Source organism: Salvelinus alpinus, chromosome 20 (assembly GCF_045679555.1).
Source record: "Salvelinus alpinus chromosome 20, SLU_Salpinus.1, whole genome shotgun sequence".
Taxonomy (NCBI): Eukaryota; Metazoa; Chordata; class Actinopteri; order Salmoniformes; family Salmonidae; genus Salvelinus; species Salvelinus alpinus.
In genome coordinates this window covers 31,735,111-31,754,081 of record NC_092105.1, presented here as the reverse complement: position 1 = coordinate 31,754,081, position 18,971 = coordinate 31,735,111, and the positions used below count along the sequence as shown (strand labels likewise).

The 18,971-nt window shown below is 46.0% G+C and overlaps 1 protein-coding gene across 1 annotated transcript in view; it reads right to left on the bottom strand.

The window, feature by feature from the left end:
- Positions 1–18,481, bottom strand: part of gli2a (GLI family zinc finger 2a) — a 113,846-nt gene extending 95,365 nt beyond the window's left edge. The window contains exon 1 of the mRNA XM_071355278.1: positions 18,076–18,481. The gene's annotated coding sequence lies outside the window, so the exon portion shown is untranslated. The remainder of the gene's footprint in view (positions 1–18,075) is intronic.
- Between the last annotated feature and the right edge of the window lie 490 nt (positions 18,482–18,971).

The window sequence follows — 18,971 nt, the reverse complement described above, 5'->3', positions numbered from 1 at the left end:
CTCATTTGTTGACTTCTGTGATCGAAAAAGCCTTGGCCTCATGCATGTCAACATCAGAAGCCTCCTCCCTAAGTTTGCCTTACTCACCGCTTTAGCACACTCTGCCAACCCTGATGTCCTTGCCGTGTCCGAATCCTGGCTTAGGAAGGCCACCAAAAATTCTGAGATTTCCATACCCAACTATAACACTTTCCGTCAAGATAGAACTGCCAAAGGGGGAGGAGTTGCAATCTACTGCAGAGATAGCCTGCAAAGTTCTGTCATACTTTCCAGGTCTATGCCCAAACAGTTCGAACTTCTAATTTTAAAAATTAATCTCTCCAGAAATAAGTCTCTCACTGTTGCCGCCTGCTACCGACCCCCCTCAGCTCCCAGCTGTGCCCTGGACACCATCTGTGAATTGATCGCTCCCCATCTAGCTTCAGAGTTTGTTCTGTTAGGTGACCTAAACTGGGATATGCTTAACACCCCGGCAGTCCTACAATCCAAGCTTGATGCCCTCAATCTCACACAAATCATCAAGGAACCCACCAGGTACAACCCTAAATCCGTAAACATGGGCACCCTAATAGACATTATCCTGACCAACCTGCCCTCCAAATACACCTCTGCTGTCTTCAATCAAGATCTCAGTGATCACTGCCTCATTGCCTGTATCCGCCACGGGTCCGCGGTCAAACGACCACCCCTCATCACTGTCAAACGCTCCCTAAAACACTTCTGCGAGCAGGCCTTTCTAATCGACCTGGCCCGGGTTCCCTGGAAGGATATTGACCTCATCCCGTCAGTTGAGGATGCCTGGTCATTCTTTAAATGTTACTTCCTCACCATATTAGACAAGCATGCTCCGTTCAAAAAATGCAGAACCAAGAACAGATATAGCCCCTGGTTCACTCCAGACCTGACTGCCCTCGACCAGCACAAAAACATCCTGTGGCGAACTGCAATAGCATCGAAGAGCCCCCGCGATATGCAACTGTTCAGGGAAGTCAGGAACCAATACACGCAGTCAGTCAGGAAAGCAAAGGCCAGCTTTTTCAAGCAGAAATTTGCATCCTGTAGCTCTAACTCCAAAAAGTTCTGGGATACTGTAAAGTCCATGGAGAACAAGAGCACCTCCTCCCAGCTGCCCACTGCACTGAGGCTAGGTAACACGGTCACCACCGATAAATCCGTGATAATCGAAGACTTCAACAAGCATTTCTCAATGGCTGGCCATGCCTTCCTCCTGGCGACTCCAACCTTGGCCAACAGCCCCGCCCCCTCCGCTGCTACTCGCCCAAGCCTCCCCAGCTTCTCCTTTACCCAAATCCAGATAGCAGATGTTCTGAAAGAGCTGGAAAACCTGGACCCATACAAATCAGCTGGGCTTGACAATCTGGACCCCCTATTTCTGAAACTGTCCGCCGCCATTGTCGCAACCCCTATCACCAGCCTGTTCAACCTCTCCTTCGTATCATCTGAGATCCCCAAGGATTGGAAAGCTGCCGCGGTCATCCCCCTCTTCAAAGGGGGAGACACCCTGGACCCAAACTGTTACAGACCTATATCCATCCTGCCCTGCCTATCTAAGGTCTTCGAAAGCCAAGTCAACAAACAGATCACTGACCATCTCGAATCCCACCGTACCTTCTCCGCTGTGCAATCCGGTTTCCGAGCCGGTCATGGGTGCACCTCAGCCACGCTCAAGGTACTAAACGATATCATAACCGCCATCGATAAAAGACATTACTGTGCAGCCGTCTTCATCGACCTGGCCAAGGCTTTCGACTCTGTCAATCACCATATTCTTATCGGCAGACTCAGTAGCCTCGGTTTTTCTAATGACTGCCTTGCCTGGTTCACCAACTACTTTGCAGACAGAGTTCAGTGTGTCAAATCGGAGGGCATGTTGTCCGGTCCTCTGGCAGTCTCTATGGGGGTACCACAGGGTTCAATTCTCGGGCCGACTCTTTTCTCTGTATACATCAATGATGTTGCTCTTGCTGCGGGCGATTCCCTGATCCACCTCTACGCAGACGACACCATTCTATATACTTCCGGCCCTTCCTTGGACACTGTACTATCTAACCTCCAAACGAGCTTCAATGCCATACAACACTGCTTCCGTGGCCTCCAACTGCTCTTAAACGCTAGTAAAACCAAATGCATGCTTTTCAACCGTTCGCTGCCTGCACCCGCACGCCCGACTAGCATCACCACCCTGGACGGTTCCGACCTAGAATATGTGGACATCTATAAGTACCTAGGTGTCTGGCTAGACTGCAAACTCTCCTTCCAGACTCATATCAAACATCTCCAATCCAAAATCAAAGCAAGAATCGGCTTTCTATTCCGCAACAAAGCCTCCTTCACTCACGCCTCCAAACTTACCCTAGTAAAACTGACTATCCTACCGATCCTCGACTTCGGCGATGTCATCTACAAAATAGCTTCCAATACTCTACTCAGCAAACTGGATGCAGTTTATCACAGTGCCATTCGTTTTGTTACTAAAGCACCTTATACGACCCACCACTGCGACCTGTATGCCCTAGTCGGCTGGCCCTCGCTACATGTTCGTCGTCAGACCCACTGGCTCCAGGTCATCTACAAGGCTATGCTAGGTAAAGTGCCGCCTTATCTCAGTTCACTGGTCACGATGGCTACACCCACCCGCAGCACGCGCTCCAGCAGGTGTATCTCACTGATCATCCCTAAAGCTAAAACCTCATTTGGACGCCTTTCCTTCCAGTTCTCTGCTGCCTGCGACTGGAACGAATTGCAAAAATCTCTGAAGTTGGAGACTTTTATCTCCCTCAACAACTTTAAAAATCTGCTATCCGAGCAGCTAACCGATCGCTGCAGCTGTACATAGTCCATCTGTAAACTACCCACCCAATTTACCTACCTCACCCCCATACTGCTTTTATTTATTTACTTTTCTGCTCTTTTGCACACCAGTATCTCTTCTTGCACATGATCATCTGATGATTTATCACTCCAGTGTTAATCTGCTAAATTGTAATTATTCGATTTATTGCCTACCTCATGCCTTTTGCACACATTGTATATAGATTCTCTTTTTTTTTTCTACCATGTTATTGACTTGTTTATTGTTTACTCCATGTGTAACTCTGTGTTGTCTGTTCACACTGCTATGCTTTATCTTGGCCAGGTCGCAGTTGCAAATGAGAACTTGTTCTCAACTAGCCTACCTGGTTAAATAAAGGTGAAATAAAATTTAAAAAAATAAATAATCGCAGTTGTTTTCTGCTTTTAAATCAAGTCGAGTATTGGTTTATCAATTGCCCTTCCCTATCACTATCACAAATACAAATTAAGCTCCAAGTTGTGAATTTAACAGACAAAAGCTTGTTCTGTTAAGTCCATTATAAAAAATGTAGGGCTTGGATCTTAAGTGTACTGTAAGCTTGGGTTATAGAGCTAGAAAGTGTGTTGCTGGGATAGAAGCGAAGTGGCCCCAACTTCACCCCCATCCCATCCCCCCACAGCACCATGCAGGTCTCGCTAGCTGCCCTATCCTCCCCTCCATCAGTCCCTGAAGACTGGGCCTATCTGCCCCTGTCAGGGTGTCAGGCTCTGACAGGACAGTACAGGTGTCAGGAACTGAACAGACAGATGGAGGACGAGGAGAACAAACAACAAGAGGCCGTTTCTTCTTCTTCTTTTCCCCTTCTTCTGGTTGGCTGGTCAGCCTAGTGCAGCGTGCCAACAGAATCACGGCACCCCGGCACCCTCCACCCCACAGTACTAGAGGCAGAAGACTCTACGGTGCTGGGTGGTGTGGATAATCCCCTTTACCAGACCCCCAGCCCCCCTTCTTGAATTTGTCCCTCTGCTGCCCCATTCCCAATACCACACCTCTCAGTGAGCGAGTCTGAGCCTGGCCAAGGCTGGGTCCTGGGATAGTAAAAAGCAGCTTCTTCCATCCATACTCTACTGTGCACTAACTACAATGAGAGAAGGCTTTTCGTGTTTTCATTCCCTGCCTCTGCTCAAGGTCCTCTAGTCCTGTTTTTATCATACTGCATTACACAAGTTTTTTTTTCAAAAGCCATAAACAAGTTGTATACATGTTACTTCATGCACATTGTCATTATAGCGTTTCTGAGTGAGACAATCAACAGGAAACAAAGGCATGTGTAACAGCCCATTTGAGGGAAAAGCATGAGGACGGGAGCAACCACCGCAAACAAGTGAGAGGAGACCCAGATATTGTACTTCTGCTCCATTATGAACCCTTCCTTGCCCTGAACAATGGTTATGTGACACTATGTCCCAAATGGCACCCTATTCTCTATGTAGTGCACTACTTAGGGAATAGGATGTAATTTAGGACAAAGCCTGATACTGCCAGCCTTTACTTAGCTAGATGGATCACCAGGACGTGCCACTTAACCACAACAAAGCCTTAAAACAGCACAGAGATGTAGCGGACAACTACCCTCTCTCTGCTCTCTCACACACACACTCTCGCTCTCTCTCCCTTCCTTAAGTCTCTCGATCCCTTGATCTCTACACTCTTATTCTCAATTATTCTCCCTCTCGTTCTCTCTCTCTCCCCATTGCTTTTGTTTGGAGACCTGGTGTGTGTTTTTCTTAGCGCCTTATTCAATTTCAAGTGTCTCCCTCTCTTCCATTTCCGTTTAACATCTCTTCTTTCACCAACACTGAAAGGAATGCAAACAGACATCAAAGACAGCTCTCTTATTTGAAGATTCTCAGACTCCTCTCTGCACTCCTTTTCCTATCTCATGATGATGATGCTGGTAAGATTCTCTCTCTCTCTCTCGCCCTCTCTCTCTCTCTCTGCAACCTGCCATTACAAAAACTCTCCCCTGTCCTGGCCTTAACAGAGTACAGTGAATGAACATAGTCATTCAGCTAACCCAAAATCCAACCCATTTCCTCCTCGAAAAAACGGAAGGCCACCGGCTAATTCAGACAAAATACAGCTGTTTTATTTTCCATTGCATGGCCAGACCTAACCTAACTGCCTTGGCCAGACCGATGCTGACTTCCTTCTGACTTTGTGACATACAGCACCATCAAAACACCTAGAATTGAATCCTCTTTTCACTTACCAACAGTTTCCCCTCCAAGTTCGCAACTGTGCATTTACTCTGGCTAACCTTAGCAATGATTTTACCACAACAACATAATGGTTTAGGCCTAGGTTTCTCCTCCCTTTAGACCCACACACTGTTGAACATGAAATTGGCCTATCCTATTTACTATTGTTCTACCTAGACATTGCACTTGTGCCCAGTGTACTCTGCATGCCCTCTGGACCCAGAGGACATGTGGCGTTACAGGACATTACTCACTAAAACCCACAGAGTACTTACAGTACTTATCTATCAGCAGGACAAACAGCTCAGATTGTTCTCTCTCTCTCAGGGGTAACATCTGGGGTCAAGGCACTCACACAGTGTGTTATTCTCAGTACTAACCTCTTCAATCGTAATAACTCAATCCCACTGCATGTGGTGGTTTGGTCATCTGGAGGTCTCACACAGTGAGTTATTCTCAGTATAATCTACCTCTTTATTCGTAATAATTCAATCCCACTACTACAGTGGTTTGGCTAGTGATGAGCCCCTGTATCATTTATGTGGTTTTGTCACGCCCTGACCTTAGAGATCCTTTTTATGTGTCTATTTTGGTTTGGCCAGGGCGTGAGTTGGGGTGGGCATTCTATGTCTGGTGTTCTATGTTTTCTTTTTCTGTGTGTTTGGCCGGGTGTGGTTCTCAATCAGAGGCAGCTGTCTATCGTTGTCTCTGATTGAGAACCATACTTAGGTAGCCTTTTTCCACCTGTTTGTTGTGGGTAGTTGTTTTCTGTTTTGTGTTGTTGCACCAGACAGAACTGTTTCGTTTCGTTCTCTCTCTGTTGTTTTTGGTTGTTTCAGTGTTCAGATTATTTATTAAATTATAATGAACACTTACCACGCTGCGTTTTGGTCACCTTCTTTCCAGGACGATCATTACAGAACTACCCACCACCAAAGGACCAAGCAGCGTGGTGGAATGGACTCCTGGACATGGGAGGAAATCTTGGACGGCAACGGACCCTGGGCACAGCCGAGAAAGTATCGCCATCCTAAAGAGGAGCTGGAGGCAGCTAAAGCGGAGCGGCGACGCTACGAGGAGTTGGCTCGAGGAAACGTGCACGAGAGGCAGCCACAGAAATTTCTTTGGGGGGGCACACGAGAAGATTGGCGGAGTCAGGTAGGAGACCTGAGCCAACTCCCCGTGCTTACCGTGGCGAGCGTCATACTGGTCAGGCACCGTGTTATGCGGTGGAGCTACAGGGGGATCCAGCCAGGACGAGTTGTGCTAGCTCTGCGCTCGAGACCGCCAGTGCACCTCCACGGCCCAGTGTATCCGGTGCCTCGGCCAAGGAAGAGGCCTCCTGCATGTCTCCCCAGCCTGGTGAGTCCTGTGTCTGTGCTAAGCCCTAACCCTCCTGCATGTCTCCTCAGCCTGGTGAGTCCTGTGCCTTCTCCCAGAGCAAAGCCTTCAGTGATGATCCATGGCACGAAGCCTCCACTGATGATCCGTGGCACGAAGCCTCCAGTGATGATCCGTGGCACGAAGCCTCCAGTGATGATCCGTGGCACGAAGCCTCCAGTGATGATCCGTGGCACGAAGCCTCCAGTGATGATCCGTGGCACGAAGCCTCCAGTGATGATCCGTGGCACGAAGCCTCCAGTGATGATCCGTGGCACGAAGCCTCCAGTGATGGTCCGTGGCACGAAGCGTCCAGTGATGATCCGTGGCACAAAGCCTCCAGTGATGATCCATGGCACGAAGCCTCCAGTGATGATCCATGGCACGAAGCCTCCAGTGATGATCCATGGCACAAAGCCTCCAGTGATGATCCATGGCAAGAAGCCTCCAGTGATGAGCCATGGCACGAAGCCTCCTGTGTGTCTCTCCACTCCAGTGACGCCCTTCAGTCCGGAGCCTCCAGCGACGATCCCCAGTCCGGAGCCTCCAGCAACGATCCCCAGTCCGGAGCCGCCAGCAACGATCCCCAGTCCGGAGCCGCCAGAGTCTCCCTCCTGTCCGGAGCAGCCAGAGTCTCCCTCCTGTCCGGAGCCGCCAGAGTCGCCCTCCTGTCCGGAGCCGCCCTCCAGTCCGGAGCCGCCAGAGTCGCCCTCCTGTCCGGAGCCGTCAGAGTCGCCCTCCTCTCCGGAGCCGCCAGGGTCGCCCTCCTGTCCGGAGCCGCCAGGGTCGCCCTCCTGTCCGGAGCCGCCAGGGTCGCCCTCCTGTCCGGAGCCGCCAGGGTCGCCCTCCTGTCCGGAGCCGCCAGGGTCGCCCTCCTGTCCGGAGCCGCCAGGGTCGCCCTCCTGTCCGGAGCCGCCAGGGTCGCCCTCCTGTCCGGAGCCGCCAGAGTCGCCCTCCTGTCCGGGGCCCACTGCAAGGGTCCCCAGTCCGGGGTCGGCGGCAAGGGTCCCCGCTCCAGAGGCGCCACCTAAGTGGGCCAAGACTAAGGACAGAGCCGCCACCGCGGATAGATGCCCACCCAGACCCAGACTTTGTTGTTTTTGGTTGTTTCAGTGTTCAGGTTATTTATTAAATTATAATGAACACTTACCCCGCTGCGTTTTGGTCACCTTCTTTCCAGGACGATCGTTACAGGTTTTCATCTCATTCTACACTCAAGATAGCATGTGTAATGCACATTTTCTCTCCCTCTCGCTCTCTCATATATTGTACAAAAATAAGTGTGTTGTCTTACTATAACATGTGATTTGATTTATTTTAATTCAAACAAAAGCAACATCTCCAACCATTCTGTTTAGTTTCAAAATCTGAGTTGATTTAGTCTATTTTCCAAGCCTTTCCAGGGGCCATGTTTCACATTAGTCCTATTAGGTTGATGGCACACGGAGATGTCTCTGTTAAACAAGACAAGCTGGGGTTAAGACAAAGGCACATTCTAGATGGGTGAATCACTATCTTCAGAAAAACATAGACTCCTGCAAACCTTTGAAGCCCTGGTTTAAAAAGGGCACATGTTTAAATATGGCGAAAAAAGACCTGGGAGCCTTCATTAGTCATGTGCCTGACTCAGATCCAGGAAGGAATATCTGTTGTGTGATATGTCATATAGATAGGCATCCTCCTGGTCAATGAACCGGGAAAGGAAACTATTACCTTAACATGTTCACAAAGGAAGATTGAGTGAACCAACCGTAGATTGAGAAATTTGAGCACAAACGCTAGAGGAAGGCCAGACTAACAGTTGAAGAGAAACAGTGAAAGGTAGTGTGGATTCCCAGGCTAGGAAAATACTACTATTACTGCTGTAACATGTTCACATAGGAAGCCTGAAAGAACCGGCAGTTGACTATATACCCTATTCACGATAAGTGCACTACTTTTATCCAGAGCTAAGTCAAATGTAGTGTACTACATAAGAAATAGGATGCTATTTTGGATTTTGTCTATGAGAAAACAAATTTTGTACACACATACAGTCAATGACTGGGGTCCACTAGATCATGTGTCCTGTTCTTAGTAACTGGGAAGCAATCAGTCAGTCCCTCAGAGACCATGTTTCTCCAGTGAGCCCCATAATGAAAAGATCTACACAGAAAGAAAAGCCATGTGGATGAGCTGTTCCCTGTTACCCACCCTCCTCATCACCACTCCCTGCTAGTAAATGTAATATCCTGTGGTTAATCTCTTTGTCTCCTGACCAATAGAAAACAGATGTGGAGACTCACACACAGCCTACACACAATCACCCAAGGAATTTCCTAACTGTTGGTTATTTAACTTCTGCTTCATGTTCGCTAACAGTGATCATTTCAATTTATCTCTATGTAATTACATAGGGGTTTGTGTGTTGGGGAGGTTTTTGTTATGTAATGCTCTGGCCATGCAGTAACAAGCACATTTGGGCACTTTATCAAGTTGTGTCATGTATGGTCAGTGAAGTGGTCATCTGCTCAGGACAGGTGATCCCCTTGTCTTCCCTTCCAGAGGACAAACCAAAGATGCTCATATAATTCTATGGGCGAAACCCCCAGCTCAGATCAGCTGTCGTTTGTGCCACATTGCAGAGTTGTCTTCTTTCTCCCAGTAGCATTTGGGGCCTGGTAATTTATCCTAAATGTGTTGTTAGCACTCACTCTCAACAGTTACAGCTGTCAATATCCTCACTAGGCCCCTTAGTCCATGGTGGGTGGTGTGGGCGGTATGGTGTGTAGCGTATGTGTGCATACCTTTCAATCAAAGTTAGCAAAAATCTAAAGTTGCCATTTGTCGTTCTAAGTTTGTCTATCTAATGGTGACATCCACATTGTTATTACAAGAGATTATCATTACAGTATAAGTGCTTTTGAAACTAGACTGTATCTCTGTAGTGAGTGCGTGTTTGTGTGTGTGGTGTGAGTCGTCAGTGTATCAGCTGTTTCTCAGATCGGATGCCTTGGTGACAAGAATGGGACAGCCCTGGCTGTTGTCTGTGTGTGTGGGGGGTCAGAGCTCTGTACCACCAGCTGCCCAAGCACACTAAGAAGTGAAAAGAGATTACTTTACTTTATCAGTTGTCAGAATGTGTCCATCTTTTACAAGCGATGATTCAAAAGCATTGAGACCTCACAACTTTGAGGTATAAAGACCAGCCACCCACACGAGATGGCAGTAGTAGGCAGTTTAACACCGCAAGTGACTTCATTACATTTTACAATCTCTGCAATTTAAGGAACTTCCACACTTCTCCATACTGACAAAGGGGAGCTATGTGTAGAAGAGGACAGACCAATCACCTCTTTTTGTCACATGCTTCGAAGGCAACAGGTGTAGACACAGTGAAATGTTTACTTACTGGTCCTTTTCCAGTCATTCAGAGTTAAGGATGACATGTTTATTTAATTTATTGTTTTAATAGTGAAACAGTGAATAACGAATAGAAATAACAAGTAAATAATAACATGGTTATATACAGGGAGTACCAGTACCGAGTCGATGTGCAGGGGTACGAGGTAATTGAGGTAGCTGTGTACTGTACATATAGGTAGGGGTAAAGTGACTAAGCAACAGGATAGATAATAGACAGTAGCAGAAGCATATGTGCAAAAAAGTTAGTGAGTTAGTGCAAAAATGGGTCAATGCAGTAGTCCGGGTAGCCATTTGATTTGCTATTTAGCAGTCTTGTTTAGAAGTCTTATGGCTTGGGGAATTCTTATGGCCTGTTGGTTCCAGACTTGGTACATTGGTACCACTTACTGTGCGGTAGCAGAGACATCAGTCTGTGGCTTGGATGGCTGTAGACGTTGACAATTTTTGGGGTCTTCCTCTGACACCGCCTGGTATAGAGTTCCTGGATGGCAGGGAGCTCGGCCCCAGTGAAGTACTGGGCCATACCCACTACCCTTTGTAGCGCCTTGCGGTCGGATGCCAAGCAGTTGCCATACCAAGCGCTGATGCAGCCAGTCAAGATGCTCTCAATGGTACAGCTGTAGAACTTTGAGGATTTGAGGGCCCATGCCAAATCTTTTCAGCCTCTTGAGGAGGAAGAGGCGCTGTCATGCCCTCTTCACAACTGTGTTGGTGTGTTTGGACCAATATAGGTCCTTAGTGATGTTGACACGAGGAACTTGAAACTCTCGACCTGCTCCACTACAGCCCCATCGATGTGAATGGGGGTGTGCTCAGCCCTCCATTTCCTGTAATCCACGATCAGCTCCTTTGTATTACTGACGTTGAAGGACAGGTTGTTGTCCTGGCACCACACTGCCAGGTCTCTGACCTCATCCCTTTAGGCTGTCTCATCATCGTCGGTGATCAGGCCTACCACCGTCGTGTTGTCGGCAAACTTAATGATGGTGTTGGAGTCGTGCACGGCCACGCTATTGTACAGGAGGGAACTAAACATGCACCCCTGAGGGGCCCATGTTTTCAGGGTCAGTGCGGCAGCTGTGTTGTTGCCTACCCTCACCACCTGGGGGCAGCCCGTCAGGAATCCAGGATCCAGTTGCAGAGGGAGGTGTTCAGTCCCAGGGAGCTTCAAGGGCACTATGGTGTTGAACACTGAGCTGTAGTCAATTAATAGCTTTCTCACGTATTTGTTCCTTTTGTCCAAGTGGGAAAAGGCAGTGTGGGTTGCAATAGAGATTGCGTCATCTGTGGCGAGGGTCCAGGGTGTCTGGGATGATGGTGTTGATGTGAGCCATGAACAGCCTTACAAAGCATTTCATGATGCGAGTGCTAAGAGGCGTTGGTCATTTAGACAAGTTACCTTGGCATTCTTGGGCACAGGGACTATGGTGGTCTGTTTAAAACATGTAGGTATTACAGACTGGGTCAGGGAGAGGTTGAAAATGTCAGTGAAGACACTTGCCAACTGGTCAGCGCATGCGTCCTGGTAATCCATCTGGCCCTGTGGCCTTGTTAATGTTAATCTGTTTTAAGGTCCTATTCACATAGGGTACAGAGAGTGTGATCACACAGTTGTCCGGAACAGCTGATGCTCTCACGCATGGTTCAGTGTTTCTTGCCTCGAAGCAAGCATAGAAGGCATTTAGCTCATCTGGTAGGCTCATGGCACTGGGGAGCTCGTGGCTGGGTTTCCCTTTGTAATATGTGATAGTTTTCAAGCCCTGACACATCCAACGAGCATCAGAACCGGTGTAGTAGGATTCGCTCTTAGTCCTGTATTGATGCATTGCTTGTTTGATGGTTTGTCGGGATTTCTTCTAAGCGTCCGTGTTAGTGTCTCGTTCATTGAAAGTGGCAGTTTTAGCCTTTAGCTCAGTGCGGATGTTGCCTGTAATTCTGGTTGGGATATGTACGTACGGTTACTGTAGGATGACGTCGTTGGTGCACTTATTAAGGAAGCCGGTGACCGATGTGGTAAACTCTTCAATGCTATCGGATGAATCTCAGAACCTATTCCAGTCTGTGCCAGAGAAACAGTCCTGTAGCTTAGCGTCCGCTTCATCGGAGCACTTCCGTATTGAGCGTGTCACTGGTACTTCCTGTTTGAGTTTTTGCTTGTAAGCAGGAATCAAGAGGATAGAGTTATGTTCCAATTTAGAAATGGAGTACAGAGAAGAGCTTCGGATTTATCTCTGTGTGTGGAGTAAAGGAGATCTAGAGTTATTATCACTGTAGTTGCACAGGGGACATGCTGGTAGAAATGAGGTAAAACGGATTTCTGTTTTCCTGCATTAAAATCACCAGCCACTAGGAGCGCTGCCTCTGGGTGAGCATTTTCTTGTTTGCTTATGCCCTATACAGCCCTATGAGTGCGGTCTACAGCTTATCAAGAGGTATTTTAACTCAGGCGAGGAGAACCTCAAGACTTTTATGCCATAACTGCCTGCTGATGCAACCCTGACCAGCACACATCGTGCAACGGCATTGTATTTGACAGTCTTATATGTTTCCAGTTACATTCAAAGAGAAAACGAAGACAAAGGCAGCATGTACACATACAATCAACATCCCATCCTGTTCTCTCTCTCTGTAATGAGAGGATTCCAAGACAAGAGTAACCTCAACCTGGACTGAACCCAGAACCAGTCTTGTTCTGAGTCAGAGAGAGGCCGATGCAATGGCGGCAGGCAGACAGCAAGTGGTCATGTTTCTGGGAGGGAGGAGGGGTAGAAGAAGGGGAGAGATTGCTAAAGACTGCCACATGGTTTCTTAGCAAGCAGCTCAATGCTTTCAATGCTTTCAGCTCGTCTCCCAGTCTATTACAGAGGAGTCTGTGGCCTGGCTGAGAGTCAAGGAGTTAATATTTCTCATTATATGAAACGTAATAAGAAGAGCCTAGCCAGCCAACCGCTCAGCCCCTCAGCCCCTATGGGCAAGTCAACAAGTCAACTTTGCTTTGTAGCTATGGGAGGCCTTCGGATAAATCACAACTTACAACTGACTCTTCTCGCCTTTCTCAAAACCCCAATGTTGGAAGCACAAACAGAGCATGCATGCACAGCACACACACACACTGTTGAATGTGCTGCGTGTGCTGCCAGTGCCTCTTGCTGCATCAGATTAAAGCCGACGGCAAACATTCAAGACAATGCTGCATTGTCTGGGAGTCCATGTCAGTCTTAAGAACAACCAACACAATGAATCTGTTCATTCATTGGCAATGGAGAGGAAGATAGGAGAAGACACAGTGGTGTTAATAATGCTACTCTGCCTGGGCTACTGCCAGCTACAGTGGAAGAAGGATTCCCTGATGTAACAGAAGATCAAGTTTTACTCTAGCTAACCCGCTATAGGAGGTAATTAGCAGCAGGATCAAGGCAACCCCCTCAGATGAGCCACGATGAGCTCAGGTCTCTCCAAGAACTAAGAAGAACCAGGCACAGGCACATGGTTCAGCTACATGTTGGTGCCAGTGCACCAGAAAAGCTTGACTAGTAGTGTATTGGTAACATGGGATGTAATACCAATGCAACCAGTCATTTTTTTAAGCCATGCAGCGGGTTGAGCAAAGTGGGCCTGTCCAGTTGTGGTTTTTGCTGTGCTAGTGCATAGCTCTGCAGCTTAAACCCAATGGTTTATTTTAGGGTGAAGTAATTAAATAAATGTTGTGTCATCCCCTCCACAAGCTGGACAACTTCCTTTGGAGAACTCTGGCAGGGGGCTGGGTACCATGTCAAGATGTTCTGGTGTTGACACATATATAACAACGTGTAAATAGTATACGTTATTTAATCTGTTGAAGTTTCATTCCGTCCTCCCTCAGAGAACAGCTTGGACATGTAAAGGTAGGCTGAGACTACAGAGTCATGGAGTCCAGAGGCCCCAAAGTGGCACACTATTCCCTACGTAGTGCACTTCTTTTGACCAGGACTCTGGTCACAACTAATGCACTATAAAAGAGAATAGGGGCCATTCTGGACACTCCCTTGAAGTCCAAAAGCCCCCAAAATATCCCCACTTTAGTGCCTGTCATGGTGATTGACTGGGACAATTTGGTGAAATAAATGGGTAGGCCTAGAGGAAATAGATCATTAGGCCTTGTTGCGTGACTAACAGAAACCTGGAAATAGTGTTTCCTCGAGAGAAACCAGCTCCTTCATAATTGTAGCCTAGCTTTTTGCCTTTTGATGAGGGGGACTCACTGTGCCTGCCGCCTCGCATGATTGATGACATCAATCGCGATGGAAGGAGGTTGTCAGTGATTTTACCTTACAGTACTTAAATGGCTAGTTAAAACCACATCGGGCTCGCTCCTTTACTTCTACAATGACATATGGCTTTTACAAAGAACTAGGCCATACCGGTTTCCCATTTTCTTTTGATAACAGAAGTCAATTCTCTCAACCCAATGAAACCTCACTTTCCATGTGACTGTGTGTCTCATTCATGGCTGGCACTATGAGATGGAGAAGGGGACGAGGTCGGATCTTAGTGCTCACTCCTAGCCAACCCTGTAGGAGATGTAGAGGGGGATGAGGGGACAAGGCCAGGCAGAGCAGGCTGAACTGCACTCTCTCTCCCAGACCGGATATCATGTGATCCTATTTAACCCCAGACACTTGAGAGAGAATGAGCCGGATGCCTCGAGGGTGTGGGACAACAGCCACTAAAAAGCCTTGATTGTGTCCTCTTGCCATCCAAGCCAACGCAGAGAGGAACTCAAACAGGGACCCTGAAAATAAATGAATGTAGCTACTCTGCCGGCTGCTGGCACTTTAGTCGTCTCTGTGTTTCTCCCCACTTCCCACTTTGCCCCCCCATCTCAAGTACAGGCTCGTTGTAAGAAGAGCAAGGCGCGGCCGACTAGACTAACTCATCACATAGCTGTCTTTTTACAGCTCCCTAAATGGCCATTAAATTCCCACCAATTGAGCTCCAGACATGAGTGTACTTCAGCCACCCTCCACAGCTCCCCCCGGGCTGGGCTGAAGGAAGGCTGCAAGGTCCTGCAGTATTGTCCCACAGGCTCAAAGGGGTGTCTCTGATAAGTCTACAATGATAAAGCTCTTTTCACTCCATAGCAACCACTCGTTGTACAAAATGTCAGGGATATACTTCATGTAGATAAAAGGGAAATAGTGTTGACCTCAATAACGTGTTCCAAAACATACAGCAGGCCTAACAAGTTGGGAAGTTGGCATGTTCATTTTCCTTAACAATAATGGAAAGATGAAAATACATTTTAAATGCACTGTAGGGCACTTTGCATACAATTCAACCATCAACATTTTCACTGTATCTAAACTGTGTGGTTTAAAATCATAATGGCCTAATATAACCATGTATTTTGGCAATCAAAACAAGCACATAATTGTGGGAAAGCAGCCTTCTGGAAAACATGTCATCTATGGAGAGATGAACCAGCTAAGGTTCTCTTACAAGCACAACAACAATTATTTCCTAAGCACAACAATTTTCTAAACTTAATAACTGAAATACTGACCTTTCTCTAGATTACAGAGCAGTTAAAGACACGCTCCGGTACGTTGGCGACTACTAAGTATATTTTTTACCTCCCGCTTTGGGCTGGATGTGTCAATGTGTAGTTCATACATGCATAATCTATGAGCAGATTTACCTCAATTAGCACAAAATCCCTAGTTTGAAAGCAATTGTTTTTCTGAAACCTGTGCTGTGCCCTTTTCCCTACATTTTCCCCCACGTGGGTCAGCCCCCTAGCAATTCGAGTTCAACCAATGAGCTTCAGCCCCTTGCTATATGAGTGACAGCTAGCATCTGCTGGGTACCCAAAAACTGGATGTTACGGTTTTCAGGGGAAATAGAAAGAGAGCCTTCTGCTTTTGGACATTAACAAGGCGATTTAATCTGTATTAGTTATTAATCTGTAATAGTTGTGACTGAAAATAATATATATCATCTGTCCCGGACATGTAAAAAAAATTAAAAAGATAATCAATGCAAATGTGTATATAAAATCCAATGCTTGGAAAAATGTATTTGTAACAACATACAGACAGAGAGAAATTACGTGGTGTCGCACATCTGCACATACAGTGTGTGACGTAGTACGCAATTTTCAGGGACCACTTTTGGCTTGTGAGTGCTACTTTCAGAAACTGGCTAAAAAGTATACAAAAGTACCAGAGAATCCCTTTAAGTTTAAGGGGGACTGCAATCTAGGAATACCATGCAGTGGTAAATGAAATGGCTTTATTAGTACAGTACAGTGTCTTAGCTCACTGAGGTGAGAGATGAGGTGAGAGAGTGAGAGAGAAAGAAGAAGACCCTGTTATTTTCTAAACTTTTGAGATCTCTCCATAGGGGGGGGTTGTTATTTTCCTCTTCTCCCTTCTGCACGCTAGACTTCATCGGTATTTGTCTTTAAAAAAGCCTCCCCTCCCATCCTTTCCCTTTCCAGTATTCGGTTCATTACATTTTCCACAGACTTCCAGAGAAGAAAAGGAGAAGATCAATAAAGTGGGTCTAGCTGTGGAGAGACGTGTGAAAGAGAGAAACGGGGGGAAACGGGGAACGGGGAAACAGAAAAGAGGGAGGCTGGATCTGGCTCAGGAGATGAAAGTGACATCGCCACCATGGGTTTCAGAGCCCAGAGAAGGGAGCCCCAGGCAGGGTCTGAATAAGCTGAATAGCCCCATCATTTCTTTACATCCTTTCACTCTCCCTGGGTCTGACTGCTGGAACTCTTCATTCAGCACAATGGTAAATGCACTAAACCTTTTTTCTTATGCTAATGATCCCTCCAACTGCATGGGCATCATCATATTAAATTAAAAACACACTCATGGTGCATGCACAGAGATACACACCATGCGCAATGCAGAAATGCACACCACCAAAAATGCTTTTGGAAAAAGTCAGATTTTTCCTGAAACATTGGTTCTCTCTTACTTTTTTCTTACTCTTAATAATTTCTGTAATTTCACTGTTTTCTTTTCACTTCATTCTCTAGAAAAACTCATATTGTTCCTTTGTAAAACCCTGCAGTTTCAACATAAAATAACTTTAACATGACTTTCATCAGATTTAACATTGAGTTGATGAAAGTCACTGATTAAGGAATTTATTCTACCTTTAAGCTCTATCCTATGAAATGACACACAACCCTAAAACCAGTTGTTCTGTAACTGATCTGAGACCAAAGCAAGGAAGAAAATGGTGCTCATATTATTAGTTCAGGCGTGAGCCTAGGGATTATTAGCACACACTCTAGATGAGTAAAAGCCAAGCGCAAATATAGGTGTTTTTACCCAGCACAAAAGCATCAAGTGTTTGTTGATTACTCAGGCTACAGTGCAAACAAGCTAACTGAGAATCTTTCAACAATAAGTAGGCTACACAACTCCTACTGACCAGGGAGATCCAAGAAGGTGGCCTTAATTCTACAGCATGCCAAGCACTTGAAGCATTTATTTTTTAAATCTTTATTTGCAAGTGTTTAAATGAGAGGGATCTTGAAATAGTCTGTACACATAGTGAAGTGAGAGCCTCCTGAGCACCTACCTATCACTTTCTTCGACACTATCAACTTGTAGCCACTACCTTAAGTTGGAATGTAGCCTATGCAATATTTGTCTATCAGAATGCACAAAAAATGATGATCGACAATACAACAATATTTGAAAACACAAACCTTCTAGAGGTTATAGCCTCTCACAATGAGTCCTTCAATCTCAACCATAAAAAAATATGCACAAAATGTATTGCAAAATAAAAGTTATTGTTTACACTGAACTTTGAACAAACTTTTGGGATCATAGTTAAAGATGGTGAGTGATCACAATAGCTCTACTACTCCGAGGCATTTGTAGGACTGTAGGAATGGCGCTGCAGCTTTCTGATCACATCTCTTCACATTTGGATCAAGTTGCAGGACAGAATTGTTTAGATTCCTATGTAAAATAATTTCAAAGTGCAAATGAGATGTGGAGTTACCAGAAACCCCTTCAGTCCTTGACACGCAATATTAAACTGTGACTGCAGGATAGTGGTTTAAGTTTAAACACATATTACATTCAACATCAAGAGTTGTCAAATAAGAAAATAAGAACAATTGGAATTGTAAAATGTATCCAAATCAATGTGCGGTGGTGAAAGCTGTCATCTAGGCTACACCACAACAAAAACTTTTCTTACCTTGAATGATTTATTTAGACCCTGTTTTCTTGTTCACTTTGTCCGATGATTCTCCGCAAAGAATCCGGGAACTATAGTACTGAAACTCTACTTTTTCAATCAAAACCGCTTGGACAGGATATGTCCCTTTGAAAAAAATCCATTGAGGTGCACTTCAAGAAAAGTTTGAAATTCTACTCGAAATTACGGGCACTGCATCCCTCGGATAACAAATTTAATTCGGAGGGGCGCATTTATACTCGCATCTAACTTTTACAATCCATCATCTTCAAGCAGTAAAGTTCTCACTCCCTTTTGCGCTTTTTCATATGAAAGCGCATTGCGTGTTTTCGCTGAAAGACTCGATTTTAATCGACAGTTGTTCTAGACATGCGGTGGTGAGATCTTCAGGCTGATGTGTTTTCAATCCGATCCCCTCTTTCTCTCCCTCTACTCTCACCCCCCCACCTCCTCCCTGCTCCCTGTTGAGTTGGGCCATTTGCTGCTCCAGATGGGCCGGGCTAACTCAATCCAACAGTTGGGTTTCGGGAAAAGTTAGATAAAGTTTAATTATTGTTTGATTTCACGGACAGAACGTTTTGTGGGAGGACAGTTTTTGTCAGAGACACTTGGGTTATTCATTTGAGAATACGATATCATTTCAATTTATTAGTATATCACCCACCGAACCCCACCCAATGAATAATTATTTGGCCTTCACATATTTCTGGTAATTGATATTTATTTCCCCATCTCTAGTTGTCTTGGCCTGGCATTATAGCAGCAGCAACACTGATAAAAAAATATATTTGGAAACAAGCCTTCCATATACCCTACACATTAGGCACTTTACGCAATTATCAATGGGCTTGACACTTTTTTCATATATATAGCAGGCCTTTCTGATAAATGTGTCT